This window comes from Chlamydotis macqueenii, chromosome 6 (genome assembly GCF_036417535.1).
Source record: "Chlamydotis macqueenii isolate bChlMac1 chromosome 6, bChlMac1.mat, whole genome shotgun sequence".
Taxonomy (NCBI): Eukaryota; Metazoa; Chordata; class Aves; order Otidiformes; family Otididae; genus Chlamydotis; species Chlamydotis macqueenii.
This window is the reverse complement of record NC_141561.1, coordinates 18,402,819-18,416,836: the sequence shown is the minus strand read 5'-3', so window position 1 is coordinate 18,416,836 and position 14,018 is coordinate 18,402,819.

The window sequence follows — 14,018 nt, the reverse complement described above, 5'->3', positions numbered from 1 at the left end:
TTTTAACAGCACATTTCTTATTTTGTCCCTAGCATTGAGTGTTTTGCGTTATCACCTCTTTTTCTAAAGGAGATGACCAATCTCTTAAACTCCTTGATTTATTTTATTCAAGGATCATCATGATGTCTGCATACTGGATTTAGGCACTTAAAATGTCTGTATAGATTTAGTCCTGACTGATTTGCGAGAAGTCACACTGTACATTTGTGTTAGAGACGGATCTGAAGCACAGAAATGTCTTGCTCACATCAGTGCTTTCTGATTCCTGCCTAATTTTTGATCTGATTAAAGCAGCACTATTTGGTTACTGTCTGATTTGTGTAGATTTATTTTATGCCAGCAAATTGCCTCACTTACCAGTCCTTCTTTGCATGCCCTTCATTGTCCTTGTTTATTTTTACATTGTCTTAAGGGGAAAAAAAAAAGAATGAAAGAAAGAAAAAAAAGTTTCAGTATGTATTTTTCCCATCTGGTTAGTCCAGCACTCTTCTTAATTAGTAAAATGCCATCCTGTCAGATTCTCTCCTGCCAGGAGGTCATTCAGCTACGAAATCACTTCTTCACCTCCATCATATATTTTAACATTTGCAAACAGCAAAATTGTAAGATATCATATTCTTCCTTACAACAGAGAAAGCAAAATTGACTACAGCCATGCTAATTAGGTGTAGTTTAGGATTAATTTGAATTTAAACCAGGCCTCATGGGATTTCAGAGCATGTACCCAGAGTGTCATAAAATATGTAACAGCACTTCTTCTCAATCAACATTCATTTATTTGGGAACAATAAAAAGCAGCACAAATAGGCACAACCTCTTTCCCCAGTAGTTTATGCTCTGCCCAGGCTGCTTTCCATACTCGTTATTCCAAAGGCCAGCTCCTTCTTATATCTGAGCAATACCAGACTGGATCAACTATCACTGTATTACCTTTTCTGAGTCTTAAATATCTTTTTATATTATAAAGCCACTTAAAGATAATGTCTTGTCTATCAAATAATAAGCCTTATATTTGAATACATCAGTTGTGTTGCAAAAACAATTACTGTGTTTCTTTTCTGTTATGCCAAATGAAATGCCAGCCCCTTTAAGATTACTCTATGGTTCAATTAATTTATTTTAAAAATTTTTGTCATATGAATGCAAATATTTAAATCAGTCAATACCATCATACTGATTATAAATAACAAGATGAATAAATGCTAAAATTAAGTGTTCTTTCAAAAAAAAAAGGACAATCTCAAGGAGAAACCTAAACTACATCTGTATTTGGAATATATAAACATATTTGAATAGTTTGTAAGCAATTAGGAAGCATAGGAGAAAAATACAAAGTTACAAACCTTCATGGACATTTTTTGTAGAATTTATTGAAGAGGAATTCAAGAGGAGAGAATTCTGCAGATTCATATTTATCAGAGATTATAGCATCTTTCTACTTTGTTATTTTTTTTTGTAACTGCTATAGAATATATAACAAAAATCTGTTTCTCTTAAATTCTGTAGGAATTTTTGCTTTTACATGGAAATAATTTGAAAATAAATATTATATATAATTACAGCAACGGGGTATTTCTCCCAAAATATTCTGCTCTATTCTGACTCCTCTGTGGTGTAGGCTTTTCTATGTTTTCTGGCCACCTGGCAGGTGTGTTGAAGTGAACTTTAAATAAAATGGAGCAGAAGTAGGAAGGGTGAAGTAAACTACTCAGAGAATCTTCTGCGCATAGAACGCACTTCCCTAGGCATCCACTTCTAGTTGCTGTTACAGTCTCTGAATTCATAGGGGCACTCTTACGCAGGAACTTCTACTTGCGTGGAAGTAAGCAAGGAAAGACTGGGTGATTGTGGCTTAGCACCGGGTGCCATCCGTTCTGTAGATGTGGCTGTTCCAAGGTGTGAGAAAGCTGGGTAAGGTATAGACATGTCAGGTTTTAGGTTTTACCGCTAGTAGCCCAGCAGAGGATGAAAGCAATCATAGTTTTTCTTCCATAGTGTAGCCTGTGAAAAGTGTTTTGTGCTAACTGAATAATATGAATTCTCTTTGAATAAAGGCCATGTCCATAGTGTGCAGCCAGGTTAAAATGCTGTGCAAATGTAATGCAAAATATAATGATAGTTCACCATATTTCTTATTTATGCTTCAGCTCCAACTAAAGAAACTGAAGTAACTGAGTAACTGAGCAAATCTTTTTTCTTGCTTCCAGCAACATAGCTGTATAAGGTGTCAGCATCTCAGCCAGCAGGCAGAGGCCCTGGGAGTATTCTTCGGTTCGCTGAAGCTCTCCCTAGCACACTTACACTGTTCTCTTAGACTGGATTCACTCCAAGAAATAAGTATAGCAAAGCCAGTATTTTAGAACATGGAAACAACCTCCCCCCAACTGGTCTTTATTAATCACTGTCTCTTTGGACAGCATTTTGCTTCCCTAAGTGTTTGTCAGATTTGTGCCCCAGGCATGCATACTTGAGAAATACAGTTTTATTTGGGTATTGAATAACATAATACATCTCATTAGGAATAAGCTGCTTTTTCTGACAGAACATAAGACTTATTAAACATGACTGTTGGGTTCATTCAATGTCTAAACAGGACCTTGCTGCAAATCCCAATCTAGTTGAGCAGACATACAGTAAAATGTCATGGGTAATTTCTCATTATATCATTAGGAATAATGATAATAAACAGCGATAATGAATCTCTTGGCCTCTTTTGTATTAAAAGAAACGAGAGTGTAATGTCTCGCACTACAGGAAAAAAACAGTAGTTGACAGGAGGCTAAGATGGGTATGCAGTATAATGAAAAAGGTTAATTATGGAGAGATGTTAGACACCAACTATTTCATCTATAATAGTAGTGTTCTGTTACATTATAAATACAGCTTTCACTCCTATTCCTACCTTTGGCGGCCAACTAATACGCAAAGCATCTTAGGAATGGTCCTGCATATTGGGAATTTTTTGCCAACAAAACTGAGGAATGCTGGGTAAAGCTTCCTTTCTCTCAGTCATACATTGTCTTTCAGCATGCATTGGTCTTTCTGTTTGTTCTTTCTCACCTAGAATAGTTTCCATTCCTTTCAGATCCTCCTGTCTTCATCCTTTGCTGCGTCTGCATGACTTGTAAGAGTTTTTCAGTTTTGCTCTGCCTTTGCCCAGACTCCACCAGCTCTCTCTAAGTCAGCTACTCCTTCCTATTCTGCTTCTTATACCTCAGAAACATCCTAGCTTTTGAATTCTATGGCCACCATGACTTTTCCCAGTTAGATACTTCTTCACAATGGCTTTCATATGTTTCTAGAGTATGTATTGTGGTATGACAAATACCAGCCCCATAGACTGGCAGCATAAAGAAGCTTCCCTGCTGCTTGAGATAAGGTAACAAGTTTTTCTTCTTTTTCTGCCTTAATATTTTAGTAGAAAAATACATGCAGTGGAAAAAGGAAAAGCAATATTACAGAAAAAGTAGAATGGAAAGCAGACATTCACCTGCCTTTGAAGAGATAACCAAAGAGGAAGAAAAATTATGAGATGAAGAAAGCATTGCTGTAACAAGGGATTCATAGGTACAGACTGAGATATATTATGTGAGATCATCTGTACCTAGATGATGAATCTTCTTTTTAGAATAGTAACCTGGAAGGAGCCATCACTGTTGTCAGCTTTGAGTTATTTCTAAAGAGTGGCTGCAGTTGTAAAAAGACAAGTCCTAGTTGCCGAGATGCAGGCTTGCTCATCACTGTAAGAATAACAAAGGACACTGGATTATGGCAAATTAAAAGAAAAGAGTCTTGAAGCAAATTCTAGCAGTGATAGAAGGTGAAAGAGAGGAGTACTGGGGTTCTAGCCTGCATAGTGCTAGTTACCTCTCTGGCCATCCTTACCTTTAACATGTCATGCAAATTTTTCACTGTCCGATCTCAACTCGCCCACAACATTCTGGGTAATGTTCAGACTGAATCTTTAAATCCACTCAGCATTCAGAGTATATTAGATTGGGTTTTTAACCAAACTGTTGTTCTTGTTGTTTAAACCTGTAACTTTTCAAAACAAATTGACTTGAAAGCAAATATCTCTCTACATTCTTTGGATGTCTGAAGGCCCTACAAATGTCAGCCTGGCAGCAAGGCTAATGAATATACAATTATTATATTACCAGGTTTATTTATTTTATTAGAATTATTTCTCTTCCTTATCTCCACCTTATTTCTGTCGGGCATTATGGTATGTTAAAAAAACCCTAAAGTAACAGCTTGTCTAAGATTGATTGAACTGCTTCTGAGAAAACAAGAACTGACTTGAACTTTTTTTTTTTTTTTAAATTAAAAACCATGACATTTACCTGAAGCTTATCCAGCTCTTTTGGGATTTTTCCCATCGGTGCTGCAGGTACCGTTTCCCTATTATTTTAAACTTTTCTCTTGCTAATGCTTTAAGATGAGCATGCATACATTGCTTGTAAGCTTGTCTCAGCTAGCAGCTACGTAAATAATATAAAGAGTAAAAACAAGTTACTGGAAAATACAAAAGCACAAAAAGATTTGTAATGCTGTCAAATACAAAAGGTGTTTTGGGAAATTATTAAAAATGCTGTGCTCTTATGACCTTCATTTTCTTATTTTTTATATGTATGTATAATAAAACAGCATGATTCATTAAATACATAGTTTGGCATTTGGGTTCATCGTATGTTTTTGAGTATCAAAATGATAGAGATTCCACCTCAACAGTTTTTTCTTAATATACTTTGAACAGAACATTACAGATGGTGCTCCTTGATTGCTCACAAAATTTCAGGTTTGTAGTTTTCCAAATAATTCTCTTAAGTTGTCTCATGGATTTCACAACTTTGTGTCAGGTCATTGAGGCAATGCTGAATTTCCAGATGAAACCCAGAGTTTTTTAATGGTGAGGAATTACATAGAGCCTTGTAAGTTTTATCCATGGAAGGTATTCTCAAACAATCAGATTTTGCGTCAATATGATCTTGTAATTTGGATTGCCTCTTGTCCATTCATAATTTCACAGATCATCCCTACCATTCCCACTTTTGTCAATTCAAGCACTCCTAAAGTGTATAGGAGGTGTGAGCGTGGACACACGGAGGAGGAATATAACGGACAGAAGGAGGAATATTGAAGCATTGCTTGGGCATGCAAGGATGGAATTATGGAGACGAGAGCTGAGCTACAGCTGAAACTGAAAGGGATGTGAACAGCAATAAAAATGCCAAACTTGTGTGGGTATACTGGGAGCAGAAGGAAGACCTGGGAAAATGTTGCCCACTGATGGACGGGGCAAGCAACCTAATAATGAAGATGAAGGCTGACACCAATGCTGTCTTTGTTTCTGTCTTTATTGGCAAGGTCTGCTCTCAGGCCTCACAGGCCTCTGTTCCTAGCAGCGAAGTTTGGGGAAGAAAGATACTGTCCACAGAATCAGAATCGGCTTGAGTAAACTGGGCATATGTAAGTCCATGGGACAGATGGAATTTATCTGGTGATGCTGAAGGAGTTGGTTGTTGTTGGTGTAAGGCCTCTCTCAAAATCTTTTGAAAAACTGTGATGGTTAGGGAGAGCTCCTGATGACTAGCAAAAAGACAAATATTATGCCCATCTTCTAAAAAGGCAAGGAGGAGGATCTGGTGAACTATAGACCCGTATTCCTACCAAAGTCAAGGAACAAAGTATTTATAAACATGTAATTTCTAAAGAGATAGGATGATTTGTTCTAAACCATAGATTTTCATAAGTCTTTATTACTGCATTTTCCTTTCGCAACAGTCTGTGTGGTTTTTCTTCAAGCTAAGACAGCCTTGGGCTTGCTAAGGTGCTTTATGGTGAGCTTCGTATTATTGAGCTTGATGACATCTTAAATTAATGCTTTATTTTAAATTCTTTGAACTGATATTCTAGACTTCCCAAAACTAGGTAGTTCTTGCCAAAAGGCTTTATTATTGCTCCCTGGCCCAAGCAGTGAGACAGCATTTCAGACCTTGTATGATTGGTTGTTATATGAATGAGTTAATTAATGGTTGAAAATGTTTTGGTTTTCTTTGTTTTGTTTTCTGGTCAGGTAACACAAAGTCTTTTTTTCCCCAATGAATATTTTATGAATAAACAACAACAGATAGTTCTTTGCTAATAATTTCTGTGTCTGACTTCTCAGTTACTCCAGCTGCCTTGACTCCCTTCTAAGATCTAGCATGTGACTGTCCTGCACTTTCCTGGCTCTTTTTTTTTCTCTTTTTAAAATTTGTAGCCACTCCAAAGAGGAATCTTTGCTTATAGCATCACTGTTCATCAAATCTGTTTACAATCTAGTGCCATTTGTTTCTATGATAGTTTCTAACTGTCTCATTAAAATGCTTCTTCCAATTATGATAACCAAGAATTACCTGACTCTAATTAGGTTTCTGTTTGCTTGCGGATCAAACACAGGCTTGATGGCTTCATGATTTCCGGTATAAATATATCCTAAACATTTCTAGTGCACAGAAATGTGCATAGATTCCGCTTCCCCACAACTAACACAGAAGCTCTCTATTAATCTTTGCTTTTTCTGGTTTTTTTTTTTCCTACTCTTATAATTTAATATGCAACAGTACACGGGTATAATTCCTGCTTTGTACCATTCCCTGTCTTGATGCTTGCTACATTCTCTGCTTTCTTTGCCTGTGCCCAGTGTACCAATATTGATGACGGGAACTTCTTCTCCTGGGCATGCTGTGAAAGAAATGTCTGTGGTTTATTCAAAAGGGAATGAAAACATTCTGAACATTCTGTTCACTATTTGTCATCGACATTTTGGCCCTTTCAAAAATAGTTTGTACCAAGTTTCCCATCATCACTATCATCTGACCTGCACCTCTGGTACTAGCAGGGAAACCTTCAGAAAGCAGATGGCTTTCTGATTTGCTCAGGTCTTTTTCCCCTGTACCAGTGAAGCCTACTCAAAAGATTCCTCATCAAAATGGTGCTGTAAATAAGTGTCCAAGTTAGAATGATTGACTTCACAAGATAGGTGATAATGGTGTTATAAATTTATTGTATGGTAAGTTTGCCTGCTATGTGCAATCTCTTGCTGACTAATTAAGATGCTTTTGAAAACATTTCCTTTACACTCATCAAGCCTCAGATTCATCTGTTAAATATGGATTATACTGTAGAGAGAATTCTACATGTCAATTTATAATTTCTTCTCAATACAGCAATTCATCATAGCATTTTATATTTTGACATTTAGAGAACTTTTTTTTTGTTATTTGCAAATACCTTTCTATGGACATTATAATACAGACTCTTACTGATGATTCATGACATACCCGTGGATACTGCTGCTATTTCCGCTACCTGCTCCTGAAGCAAAATCAGTTATATAGAAGCCATGGGGATTGTGACATTAATTAGAATATTAAACAGTCTAGTTCTATCAAAGTGCCTGATCCTATGATGTTTCCCAGGTGAGTCATTCTTATTTATATGGTTAAACTGAATGTAAATAAAAGATACTACATTTACAAAGCTGTGAGCAATACACATATGTATATTTCTTTTGAAAGAGAAAAACACATGGATCACCAAACACATGGTATTCTTTCCTCATTTGTCATTCGCTAGATTGTGCTTGTAATGTTAAAACTTTATGTACCAGTTTTTCTTCAGCTTCAATGAACTGGAGATTTTTAGTGCCCGCTGGATTAGAATAGTCACGATGGGTGTTTTACAACTACTTGTGTGTTCTAACTCAGGGGACTCTGACATGTATCGGTATTTCAGAGACTGAACATCTCCTTCCTTATTTGAAGTTATACTGCTTCCATGAATCTTACTTTGCTGAAGCTTTTTTCCAGCTGTAGCAATATCCATTTTTTTCAGGTGAAAAAGTATTATTAGAAACGTACTGTTGAGATTTGCATTGTCTTTCTATATTATAACTGGAAATAGGAAGAATCATTCACTGTATACTGCATTATGATAAACTCTGAATGAAACAGTTCATAGGCAATTTATTGGATTGTCACAAATCTGAAAGTTTGTTGGGAAGGATAAGAAGAGTTTTCAGATTTGAATTTTGTAAATAAGGCCAATAAAGTTTAGCTGTTGAAAATTCCTAACTGATACAATACAGAAATACTTAAGCTGTCTTTTAACAGTTGGGTTTTTTATTTTTATTTTTTTTTCCCCTCAGTTTAACAATGTGGTTTAGGGACAGTGAGCATTTGAAGGAATGTTACTAGCATTGCAAAAGCACCCTTTTTTCAGCACAAGTAACACAGAGGGTGGGTCACTACAGCGGGAAGTCAGATGTGTGGGTGTATGCTGAAAGGATCTTCTGCAGGAAGAGAGGTGATAGAAGGAAAACCTATAATCAAAAGGTATTTGTACAAAGGCAATAATTAATAGAGAAAGGTTCTATTATAAATCATGGATTTTCATAAGAAACTGTCCTATTTCTTCAGAAATGGCATGTCTCTAAGTACCTTTGTTTCTATAGTTCAAATGGGAAAAAAAAGCTAACATCTTGAATACAAATAATAATAATAATAAAAACCAAACAGAAAAGAGCAAAAAGAACTGAGGTCCTGTAAGATACATGAAAGAAAGAAAAGGTTCCATGTCTGACAAAAGGAGTGCAGAGGAAAAAATTATATTTGGTTTGGTAATGGCCAAGTTTCTTATGATCAGGGTCCCTTTTTTTCCCAGTGACGTGTTCAGGTCAGGCAAAAATAGTTACATTTTTTTTTTGGCATTTCACTTGATATAATAAAATGCTGCAGGATCTCCCCCCATTTCTCCCGTAGCACACTTACTAGATTAGTCCAAACTCCTCTACTCGGATCTGGTAGATCTGGCATATGGGCTACCACTGCCTATAAAACACTGGTTATCATAATTTTAAAGCAGGAAGAAAGCCTTTTTAGTTAAACATTATATATACACATATATATAGTCTATCAGCATGCCTATTTTTATTTGTATTTCTTATCTCTCAGCATATTTAGATTTTAGATCATGGGCTTTGAATTCTTTTGAACTAAACAGACTTCTGTCTTTGCAGAAGTATGCTGCAGCTTAAGATGATGACTTATTCTGAGCTGTAGGAGAGAGAGGAGGAGAGCGCCATACCTATCCCATTGCATTCATCTGAGGCAGCTAACTAAGGGGTGTTTCTCAAACACTGTGTGCAGACAGGGTAAATTCAGGAAAAGCTGGCTGACCAGAAATATTGGCAGAAGCTGAGGAATACTGAATACTACTATTTGCACAATGCTTTAAAGCCAGGTAGCCATGAGATGTTTAAAATTCTAGCAAGTTTTTTACTATTTCTTGCCAATGTGCTTCTTCTCTGACCTTTTCAGTGGTGACCATCCACAGAGCTACTTAGAAGCCTGTTACCGTTCCTAGAATGTATCTAACAGAATGAATAGTGGTAACACATTTTCATTCTTACAGGACTGCAAAAATCTATGTAAAACTTCCCACAGATAGAAAACTGTAAAACTTTGTATTCTTTGGTACTGTGATGCTATCATCTGTGCTATTGGATATAAAATTTTTAGTTACATTTCCTGTTCAGAGAGTGTTTAAAGCTTCAGAATGGCAGATGGGTGCTTTTTTAGCCTTACAATGAGAAGAAATAAGCAGCAGTACAACACTCACTAACAGGTTTCTGTATTTTTTAACTGAAATAACAACTATTGAAATATCAGTATCTATTATTTGGATTTGTTAATCTGCATCTCCACAGGCTGTAGATGTCCTTGGCCTCTTTATTTTTTTTTACCAGATGGCAGTCACAACTGCTTTTTTGTCCACTTGTTCTGTATTTCTATATTTCAAACGGATTTTTAAATGGATCTCATGGCCTAGTGTGATCATTTATATAAAAAACTTTTTCCCTCCATGTTTTAAACAAATAGAAATAAAACATTATTCCTTAGCTAATACATTCTTATACTTTTTTTTTCTCTGCAATTCTGTCGGATAGATTCTGCAGGAAATTATTCTCAGGATATCAGATCTTTAGCGACACATGGGCTGGAAATTAAGAACAGAACTACTCAAGTAAACTCTCAGGTTAATATTTTCTCCTCTGAGTGTGGGAATATTAACCAAGAAGACCTAGCCAAATCGATGAGATATGCTGAAGAAAAAGGATGCATCTCTGTAGCATTATACTTAGAATCACAGAGTAATTTAGGTTGGAGGAGGCCTCTGAAGATCATTTCGCCAACCTCATGCTCAAGCCTGGGTCATCTTCAAAGTAGGGGAACTCATCCAGTTGAGTTTCAAAAATCTCAAGAAAAAGAGGCAATTGTACAACTTCTCTGAGCAGCCTGTTCCAGTGCTAAATCACTTCTCTAAACGTCCTAGCTATGCCCGTGCTAATCCAGCCTTGATCACCACAAATCCACAGCTGCTGACTCACGTTCAAGTTGCTCACCAGGATCTCAGGTCTTTTTCTGCATAGATGCTCTCTAGCCAGTTGGTCTCCTGTTCTTTCTCCGCTCCCCTCACAACTTATGCCTTCCTTCCCTTCCTTTCCCCATAACATTTCACTCAGTTGTTCTTTGGGTTTTTTTTTTTTTTTAGTAAGGGACTGTCTGCAGTAAATATAAACTTACCATGTATGTCCTCTCTCTGCAATAAAACTTTATGTTACGCCTGTGGCATTGTAAGGACGGCGTGGCCTATGCATTTTGTTTTTCCTTGGTGAATCCTCCAAAAGCTACTGATCTGAAGGAGCTCAACAATCTCCCTGAAGATGAAATGGGAGCCTTCATGTCCTCATGAAGAAGTATATAAAAATCCAGTAGGTGTAAAATTTATTTTTAATTTGAAATGTAAGAACTATTTTATTAGATTCTAGAAATAGTTTCTTCTCTCACAATTCACCTTGTTTGTATATGTAGCTTCTAAAGGTGTTCATCTTACAAACTACATGGGAAATGTAATCAGCATACCACTAAAACCTTCAAAATAGATTTATTTATTTATGGATAGTAAAATGGGGACAGTGAAAACATTATAGGAAAAACAGAGTTCCATGTTGCAGTGGTAGAAAAGGAGCAGAAAGGCTATTAAACTAGTTGTATAATAAGTTATTAAAAGAACTGCTATGGTGACAGATGGAAATAAACACTGCTGCATGAATAATAATCATGTTTCTCCCTACCCAAAGATCAACTCTAGACATTCTGTCTGAATTAATTTTCCTTTAAATTAAGAGAAAACTAAATGGAAAACAAAAGAATTAATGAAATCCCTGCATATGTCGCCTCTGTAACATGCTTTATTAACTTTCCCTCAAAAATGGAGGCTATCCTTGTGTACAAAACATTCAGAAATGTACATCTATATGACATAAAAAGCAGAAAAACCATACCTCATTACATCAGTAAGAATTCAAAGAATTACAGCTAAAAAAACCCCATAAAATAAACAAACAAACAAAAAACCCCTCCCCAAAACCTGTCAAAAAATTAATTCCTCACAAGAAATTAATTACAAGAAACAGAAGTACATTCTGCGTAGAAATTATGGTCATATGAAAATAGAAGCCACATACTGATACCTTTGTGTATACTACTACTCCCTCTCTAGATAAATAAACGACCCTTGATTTCTTATTCTCTTCCTCTCTTCACAGTTTCTTCAAATCAAATTAAGATTTTCAGGACAGGCAGTATTGTTTTCTGTGTATTTGTACAGTATGTGAACTCTCAGAGTCTGAGACCTCTAGTGAGCTGTCATAACAAAAATAAGAACTGAAGCAGTAATCATACTAACAAAGTGGGGGGTAATTCTGTAATTTTTACATAAGTGTAATTCACATTGATTCTGAAATAAGTTCTGCCAAAAAGTGATGAATACAGGATTAGGCGGGTGGTACTTCAAATCTTCTCTGTGTCAACTCTCTTGTTTTCCAGCTGCCAAGGTTTATGTGTTACTTATTTCAAAGTGGGAACTTTTTTATTTTCCATTTGGTAAAGCACTATGCATATTCTTTGGCCTAAATAAATAATGAGTTCTAAGATAGAAACATCCCTCAGACTTTGGCTATCAGAGGCATGCAGTGATCTTGTTTGTATAGCTAGATAGTTCAACTCTAATTTGTTGTATTGTTATGTCTTTAAGCCCGGTGAGGTTAAACACCTGATTTTAGTTTCTGAATCAAGCAAAGCTAGTCCTATTGCAAAAAGCAGGTATTTCATGTACGCAGAGATCTGAAACAATTCTATGTCTTTGCTAAGTAATTAGCATGATTTTTCCTAAGTGTAGCATATGGCAAGCATACTTGTAAACATACCCTAAGATGCCCTTTTTATTGCTGAACTCTGAACTGAGCTACAGTTTCATATATATATATTATTTTTATGTGATAGCCGTTACAATGACATTAATATTTTAATATTACCTCTGACAATACCAATTGTTTGAATTTACTTTGAAGATTTTGTCACAAGTATTCAGTTATACCTTGCATTCAGCTGCAGGTGTGTACTCAGGCAAGTTCAAGTTGGGCAAAATGGTTTTCTGAAAGCACAACCAATACAAAGTCTTCCCTGATCAGTCTGTCATGGGGTAAAGATTCAGGTGGGCTCCACTTTCAGCGTCAGTATAGCAAGTGAGTGAGGGTCTTTTCAGAGGTATGGCTGAAGAATTGTCATGTATTAGAAATCAAGGTGAGAATATCTCTGGGGATAGGCTAAATGAGATCTGAATCCAGTGTGTGTAACTGACCCTCGGGAGAAACTTAGCACTGTGCTGAATGCCAGCTGGGACCTGGGCACTAAACTGTGAGAATTAGGTATTGAATAGATGTAAGTTGCTTATTCACTTTGCAGAAGTCTTCCTCTCTAGTGCAAGTTTCATTCAGAGAGCAGCATGGAAGTCACACAACTTTTGTGCATTAGAAGGTTCAAATGTTGAGTTTATTACTCAGTAGCTCTTACTTCAGTGAGCTTTTCGGAAGAAAAAAACCAAGCTATCTTCAACAAGATTCAGTTAGGTAGTCCAGCAGAGTTTTGTGGGTAATTTTTACAAATAGCTAGACATGCTGGAGATGTAATTTTGAGAAACCAAGAGCTTAAATAGTCATACTGTGACTGCAAGGCTGTAAATACTCTCTCTTTTTTTTAAATAGGAAAAGTCTTCATTGCTATCCAGCACCAGGATGACCTTTCCATATGACCTTGTAAAAATTATTTTTTCCTCCTTATCTTCCCCTTCTTCTGCTTTTTCTTTGGCCAATATTTCATGCTTAGGCTCTCAATTTAATTTAGATAGATAATTTTTCAGTACCCAATAGTTCAGTCTGTACTGCAATGTTCTTTACACATTTACAGCACCTACAAGTTATGAATAATATCATAATCTTTCAGTGAACAGTAGAATTCTAGTTTGTATTCACAGTACAAATCAGCATTTATCTAGATTTTATATTAAAATCAAAGGGGAAAAATAGACTTTTAAATAGCTACTTTACAAAATAAAGAGAGAAACTTCCTGCACCTGCAACGACTCTAGAACATAAAATGTTCTGGATTGACTCCAGCTACTGTGAGCAAATCCTTGACTCTGGCTTTGAATAGTGGGAGATCTGTATACTTCATAAGAATTCATTTGTCTTTTCCTCTACTTTGGAAAATTCAAAATTAGAATCTCCCTTCAAAACATTATTTAAGAAACATGTATATTTCAGAGGTAGTTCAGATGAGCATCAGACACATAGGAGCTCAAGAGAAGGTTGAACTGTAAGTAATAAATCAATTTGTTGGGGTTATTTTGTTTGTGTTGTTTTATGTGTCAGTGAGAGGAAACTCCAGGGAGGAAGAACCCCAGCAGAGCACATCAGCTTGGTGACCACCATGATCTCTGTTAAAAAATTATAATCCCTTGACATCATGCAGACACCCTTGACACCCCCCCATTTTAGTATTGCCCCACATTTAGCAACACTGCTAGTTTCTGTGGTACATTAAGCCTCCCATTGCTATTTTCTGCAGAATACA